Source organism: Synchiropus splendidus, chromosome 8 (assembly GCF_027744825.2).
Source record: "Synchiropus splendidus isolate RoL2022-P1 chromosome 8, RoL_Sspl_1.0, whole genome shotgun sequence".
In the NCBI taxonomy this organism is placed as follows: Eukaryota; Metazoa; Chordata; class Actinopteri; order Syngnathiformes; family Callionymidae; genus Synchiropus; species Synchiropus splendidus.
The window spans coordinates 20888809-20895158 of record NC_071341.1 but is presented as its reverse complement, the minus strand read 5'-3'; positions in this window follow the sequence as shown (position 1 = coordinate 20895158).

Sequence of the window (6350 nt, the reverse complement as noted above, 5' to 3'; positions counted from 1 at the left end):
CGATGGGAACTGTGTGGCTCCTCTTCATGAACTTTTGAAGCCCTGGCAGTTAAAAAATGAGGACCAAATCCTCCGGTGCTTGAGAAACGCTCGCGAGTTAAAGACCAACAACGTTAATATTTCGCAGTGTGGGTGGTAACTCTCCCCGGACTCGTATTATGGGCTGCTTTGTCACGTTTCTACAGAGCTGCTCCATCGAATCTCAGCTCCCTTAAACTATAGACTGACCTGTGAAGAGTCGGGTTTCCTGCAGCGCTTCACTGCACCGCTTTGAAAACCAGTGATGAGGCGTCTCAGAGCTCAGTAGGTGGCGCTGTCTGTTTAAAAATGATGGGAGATTTTCATAGAATTGGTTGTGCAAATCTAATGATTTTTGAGCAGAGTGCCACCTAGTGGGCTAGTGGGTCCATCACTATTAATAACGTCGATTCAAGTCCAAAAATATGCTGGAATATCTATGTAGCTCTGCAGCGGGCAATACAATGTCAATGTCCAGAAGACAGACGGACTGAAGAAAAAAAAAAGTATTGAATTCAAATGTAAATGTTATTTATAAAATATCTCAGAAATTTTTAAAAATCAGTTTTAAAAGTAATGTAAATATTAGCTTAATATATAATTTAATTATTATTGTTTTTTTATTATTTTATGATTGTTTTTGTTATTATTATAATAGTATATGTTTAACCAATGTTTTTCATTTCAGAAATACTGGTAAAATGAGCGAAAAGAAGAAAAATGTAGGAAAAGAAAACAAAGACGTACACAATAGCAGAGTAATATTTAGAATTCAGAGGACAATCCATCATTTCAAAGCATTTCAACTGTTGTTTCTGACTCTTAATTGTTGTTGAACAGCTGCCCAGTGTGGCTCCTCTGAGGCTGCAGACGCTGGAGTAACACGGTCAGTAAGATCCAGGCTCGTACTGTGGTGTAAGAACTGCGGTGAAAGTCAGTGGATATTGGTTATTTAATCCAGATCCAGATCCAGATCTGTTTCCATCTGCACTATGTGATGCAGGCTCACAATCGCTGAAATCATTTAGCCCCAAAATTTTACTGACAGACATTGTTATTCCACAAGAGGTGGGGGACACCCTGGACAGGACGACAGTCCATCACATGACACGATTAAAGAACAACCACTCACATTCACAGCTGTGAATAATCAACGAACCTCGGTGTTTTTTGGACTGTGGGAGGAAACCAGAGCGCAACCCACTGAAGCACAGCGTACCGTACAAGTAAGTGGGATTCAAACCTTCAGTAAGCTCACAAAAGTTGGCGACTCGTGCTCTTTAACTTCCCCTGTCAATTCCAACAGCGAAGTGATTCATGTGTGAAACCAAGGCTGTTTGTAGCCGCCTGGCTCCGTAATGACTGCCATCCATATTAATATGTGCAGGGGAAAACCACATTTACATTGGAGACACAAACGCAGCGAGCGCAGGTCACCGGCGACCGCAGTTATACTTTCATTAATATGCTGATGTGTTGTGAATTTGTAAGAAGATTATCAAGGTCAAAGACAGCGCTGCGTTTGAACCTTTTTTTCCCAATTGCTTTCGCTACTGAGCCGTGTGCGAGAGTCGTCGCAGGCGATGGCGCCAATATCAAAGATGCTTCGGCTAGCTTCGCAAATTTATGTTCCGATACCTCAAGCCTGGGGGTACGGACGAGGATTAGGGCCAGTGAAGGAAAAAAAATTGGCAGAATTCTGACTTCAATGCTGAGATTAAAGAATTCTGAGATTTAAGTCAGAATTTGAGATTAAAGTCGTGCTTTAAAGTCAGAATTAAAGTGAGAATTCTGCCATTTATTTTCTTCACTGGGTAGCTTGACGTTAGTAAACGTTAGTAAAGTAAAGTCAGTCAGTTAAACGCATCCCCAGTGTGACATCGTAGCGCGTACGCCTCGCAAAAGTGTTCACCAGTAAGCGCTACAGAAACCTCCCATGTCCGCGCTTGTGTCGTGACGGAAGCGCCCGACACTGGACTCTTCTAGATAAACAAAGCAGCCAATATTTTCCCAAAATAAAAGGCGACGTAAACTAAAAATCAGGTGGGAAGTTAGCCATTAGCGTTAGCAGTTGCTAGCCTCCCGTTCTAATCTCAATATCGAGGAGCCAGCCTGCGCCCAAGCCTCTTGACCGTCGCAATTCTTTTCAAGAATCATAATTCCAAAGGACTTTGATCTACGATGCAGTGCAGCGGTCACAGGTGCTTGCTGTTGCCTCGCGGCTTAGCGAGCTCCACTGGTTGTTAAGTTGTATTGTCAGTGCTTTGTCTTCGGACCCGCGCGCCCCTGCAGGCGCGGGCTGCGTGGAGGCCGACCTGACATGGAGATAAATGGGGCAGCGGGGGGCTCCTGGGGTGCCGCGGTAATGAATGGGAAGCAAGCAAAGTGTGCGTTTGCTTCTCTGCTCTGGAGAGCAGCGCGGCCGCCACCGGTCACACGAGTGCGAGCCCTCCGCCTCGCGAGTCGGTGCTGAAGTAGTTATGAAAAATTGCTCTGACAATCAAATGTCTGGCAGGTGGATTCACAGATTGCGGGAGTAATAGCTGCTATCACATGAAAGGCCGCTCTATTGCGGCCGCCGAAAAGCAGCGGTGATTGAATCTGGAGATACCAAGGCGTCGCTAGCCGTTATCCTGTTTCCACTTTAATTGTATCTAAGTGCGGAGACAATTTTGATTGTCTCCTCAAGCGCTAAATCGCAAGTCGGTGAGTTTGTTGTTGCTTGTCTGCTGCGCCGCCGCTCAGATAAACCGCCGTCACTGCGGTTGCGTTTCAATAAATAGGCTTCATGTATTTTTCCAAATATCAGAATGTCGCATTTCTCGCAGGCTCTGATTCACCGACTTCCCAGATGAAGTCGTAAATCTCCTGCGCAACATGACGCGTCACCTTTTTCTTTTGAGAAGGTGATTCATTAGACATGAAAGTCAGTGAAGGGGTGATGAATGAAAACAGCTGCCGCCATTAAGAATTTGGAGGGAAAACGCAAAGACCGTGAGCAACAAACATCAATTAAAACCTGGGTAATATCACAGTTCCTGCGCCGGATTTTACACGATCAGTAGTTTAATACGGAGAGACAGTCCGAAGGTGAAGACTGGCAGACCTCACCTGGCTCTACTCAGAGTCTCTCACTGATGAATGAGCACTGAGGTCACTAGCTCAGGCTCTACACCACAGGTGAGCAGCCAATGGATGGCATTTTTAAATACAGTGGTAGCTCGGTTTTCAAACGTCCTGGACTTCGAACAAATCGGAGTTCGAACAAAAATTTCGAGATTTTTTTGCTCCGGATTTCAAACGAAAACCCAGAACTTGAACGCCCCGGAATAAGCCGGAAAAACATAACGTGCTCGGACCGATCAGCTGACCCACGACGCGCTTTGTTATTGTGTATAACGCAGCCTCTGTATGCAGACGTGTCCCGTTAGCTACATTTACTGACTGTTTTTTCTTCATATTGAGGTGTAAAACCTTTCCTGTCTCCACACTGGACCGTGGTAGAGTGTCACAGGGGAGGTGCTGGAGCGCTCACTCCAGGGTTTGATGTCCTGTTGTGGGCTGGAGCTGGGACAGGGATGAGGCGAGTCTGGGACAGAGCGTGACTTGGTTTATGACTTTGTCACAGCCAAACTGCACAGAAGCGCACATTCAGAGCTGGACACGCACCGGGCACCTCTTCCCTTCTGGAGAGACGTCACTCACTCGGCAACCCCTCCCACATGCAGCGGCCACACACATAGAGGAACAGCCACCTGCAGCAGACACTCTACATTCACTCCTACAAAAGCCTGTTTTAAGGCTTGGAACGCATTCTTTTTCCATTCATTGTAATGGGAAAACAAACAAATCGCTTCTCGAACGGCCGCCTGGAACAGATTGCGGTTGAGAACCTACTACTGTAAAAGAAATAAGACTCTGTTTGACGTTTTTTCAATCCCTTAAATTGCTTTCTCTGTCCATCCATTTATTTTGCAGTGACCCATGAAATCACGCCAATGGCCCCATCTGGCCCCAGGGCCGCACTTTTGCTCCATACATTTGTACTCTATCCTCACACAACCCTAGCCTGACCCTCACTCGTGACCAAGACCCCAGGAGCAGGACCAGACTGAATAATTCTCCTCATCTTGGCGGCGTCCGTGAGCGACTGGATCCAAAGCAGTGGGCGAACGTGGGCAGCAGTCTCCCTCTTAATTAAAGTGTTCTGAAGGAAGCATCTGCCTGCTGCTGCTGTGCCACCTCTCACAGTCACGGCAACCGCAAAAAACAGGAGGGAAACTTGGACCAGGCCTGCAAGAACGTCTTAGCAGATGTCTTCAGCCAAACGCTTTGGTGTTTTGCATTTGTGGAGCTGGAGGAACGCTGATCTGCGCCAGGTGTTAATGTTGAATTCCACTCACAGGAGCAGGTTTTTGGAAGGAGCGTCTTGTGGAAGTCCATTCCTGCTGTGTGAACTAAAAAGGTGGCGCTAAAAATTAGCTTATGCTCCACTCCACTTAGGGATGGTTATAGATAGTGGCTTGTCTCAGCATCAGGTCCGATCCAGCCCAAAACATAAGCTCAAATACGTGACACTCGTGACGTTATTTTATTATTTTTGCCGTTAAAATCTTTGCATAAGCGAAAGCTGTTGTGCATGTCTTCAGTGGTGTGGTGTTTTTAGCAGTGATAGGCAGATGAAGCTTCATGAAACAGTGTCCTCATTTTCAGAGCTCAGTAGGTGGCGCTCTCTGATAAAAAATGATGGGAGGTTTCATGGAAATGGTTGTTTAAATCTAAACATTTGGGAGCAGAGAGCGCCATCTAGTGGGCTCTGAAAACGAGGACACTGTTTCATGAAGCCTCATCACCCCATCACTAGTTTTCAGGTGTCGGTGGTACTGATCGACAAGACTGCAGTAGTATCGGTATCAATACTAGAAAGAATGGTATTGAGCATCGTCTGGATCTAAGCAAGTTCTTTCTTGTTGTTGAACTAAAAAAAAACAGAAAACACGCACATGTTTCTTTCAGCGTATTTAATGGATTCAAAACTTGTACTTCCTGTCTATGTTTGGGGAAGCCATCTTAAAGTTCCTCGCACAAGTGGAACACACTCTCAGTGTTGAGAAACTTTGCCTCAAACACCTGCGTCTGACATAGCCTTAAGCTCACAGGACACAGTGTCTCCTCACTCTGTGTTTATTTTCAACAATAACAATGCATGTTTCACATGGCGCTATTATGAGGTTGTTTTCAATGACTAGGTGGCGATAAAGTGCTATGCTTGTGCATGTTAGCGCTCATCAACCCCAGTGGGCTCACAAAAAAAGAAGCACTAGAAATCAAATGGAGTCAATTTTAAGAACGAACGCTGCGTTCAAGTTTCTCAAGAGAGAAGAAGACTCTTTTGTAAATAGCCCCGGTTTTATTTGGGAGAATTATTTGTCTTCAATAGTGACTCCTGTTTACTTCCCCGGCGCATTAGAACTTCCATTAGGAAAGCAGTGATGAATATTGATCGCTTTTAAAAAGTGACCGACAATGTTTTGTCATGACCGGACGGCCATAAAAAGGTGTGATGCAGTCAAGATGATCGACACAGCTATTGCAGATGCCTTTCAAACATGGCTGCCGTTGCTGTTTGCTGCTAGCAGGCGACAAGACGTGAACTATACACCGAACTAATAGGTAGGTAAAGTGTTAGCGCTTCAGTGTCATTCTGTGTGTGTGGGATTTTTAAGGAATAACTGAAGGGAAGAACAAGCTGGAGCATGAACTGTAGTCGTCTGGTAAGTTAGCTAGCATGTATGCTAATGAATGCGTTGCAAAACACCAGTGTTATTTAACACTCATAGTTGCATAGGTTATAGCTCACACGTGAACTTGTTTTTAGAGCGTTGACCAATACAGTGATGTGGAGTTTTAGCGCATGGTGGCGTGCGTTTAGCATACGCGAGTCGAACGTGGCTTTCAGCTACGGTTCATGATGAAGTCACTGAATGCATTAGAGCGGTTTAATGCTGTATCGGTTTAGGGGCTGTTGCATAATGTAAAGTTCTTTTTGTCGTCCAGAGCGCAGGCAGGTGGAATGATAAATGTATCCAGCTTTAGTGCTGCCACGTTAAGCATAGTTTTGCTCTCCTCTTCGCCGCCGCGGTTATTCAAGTGGATCATGCGACTGATACACCACTTATGAGCGCGGGCTCATATTTGATTCGTGCCGTAAATCAGAAGTGTAATTTAGCAGATAAGGTGAGTCGGGAAATGGAACACAAAAACCACCTCCAGCGAGATGTGCTTTCACTTCAACATCTGATCATGTGAAGCTGTGTGCGGTGTTGTGTTCA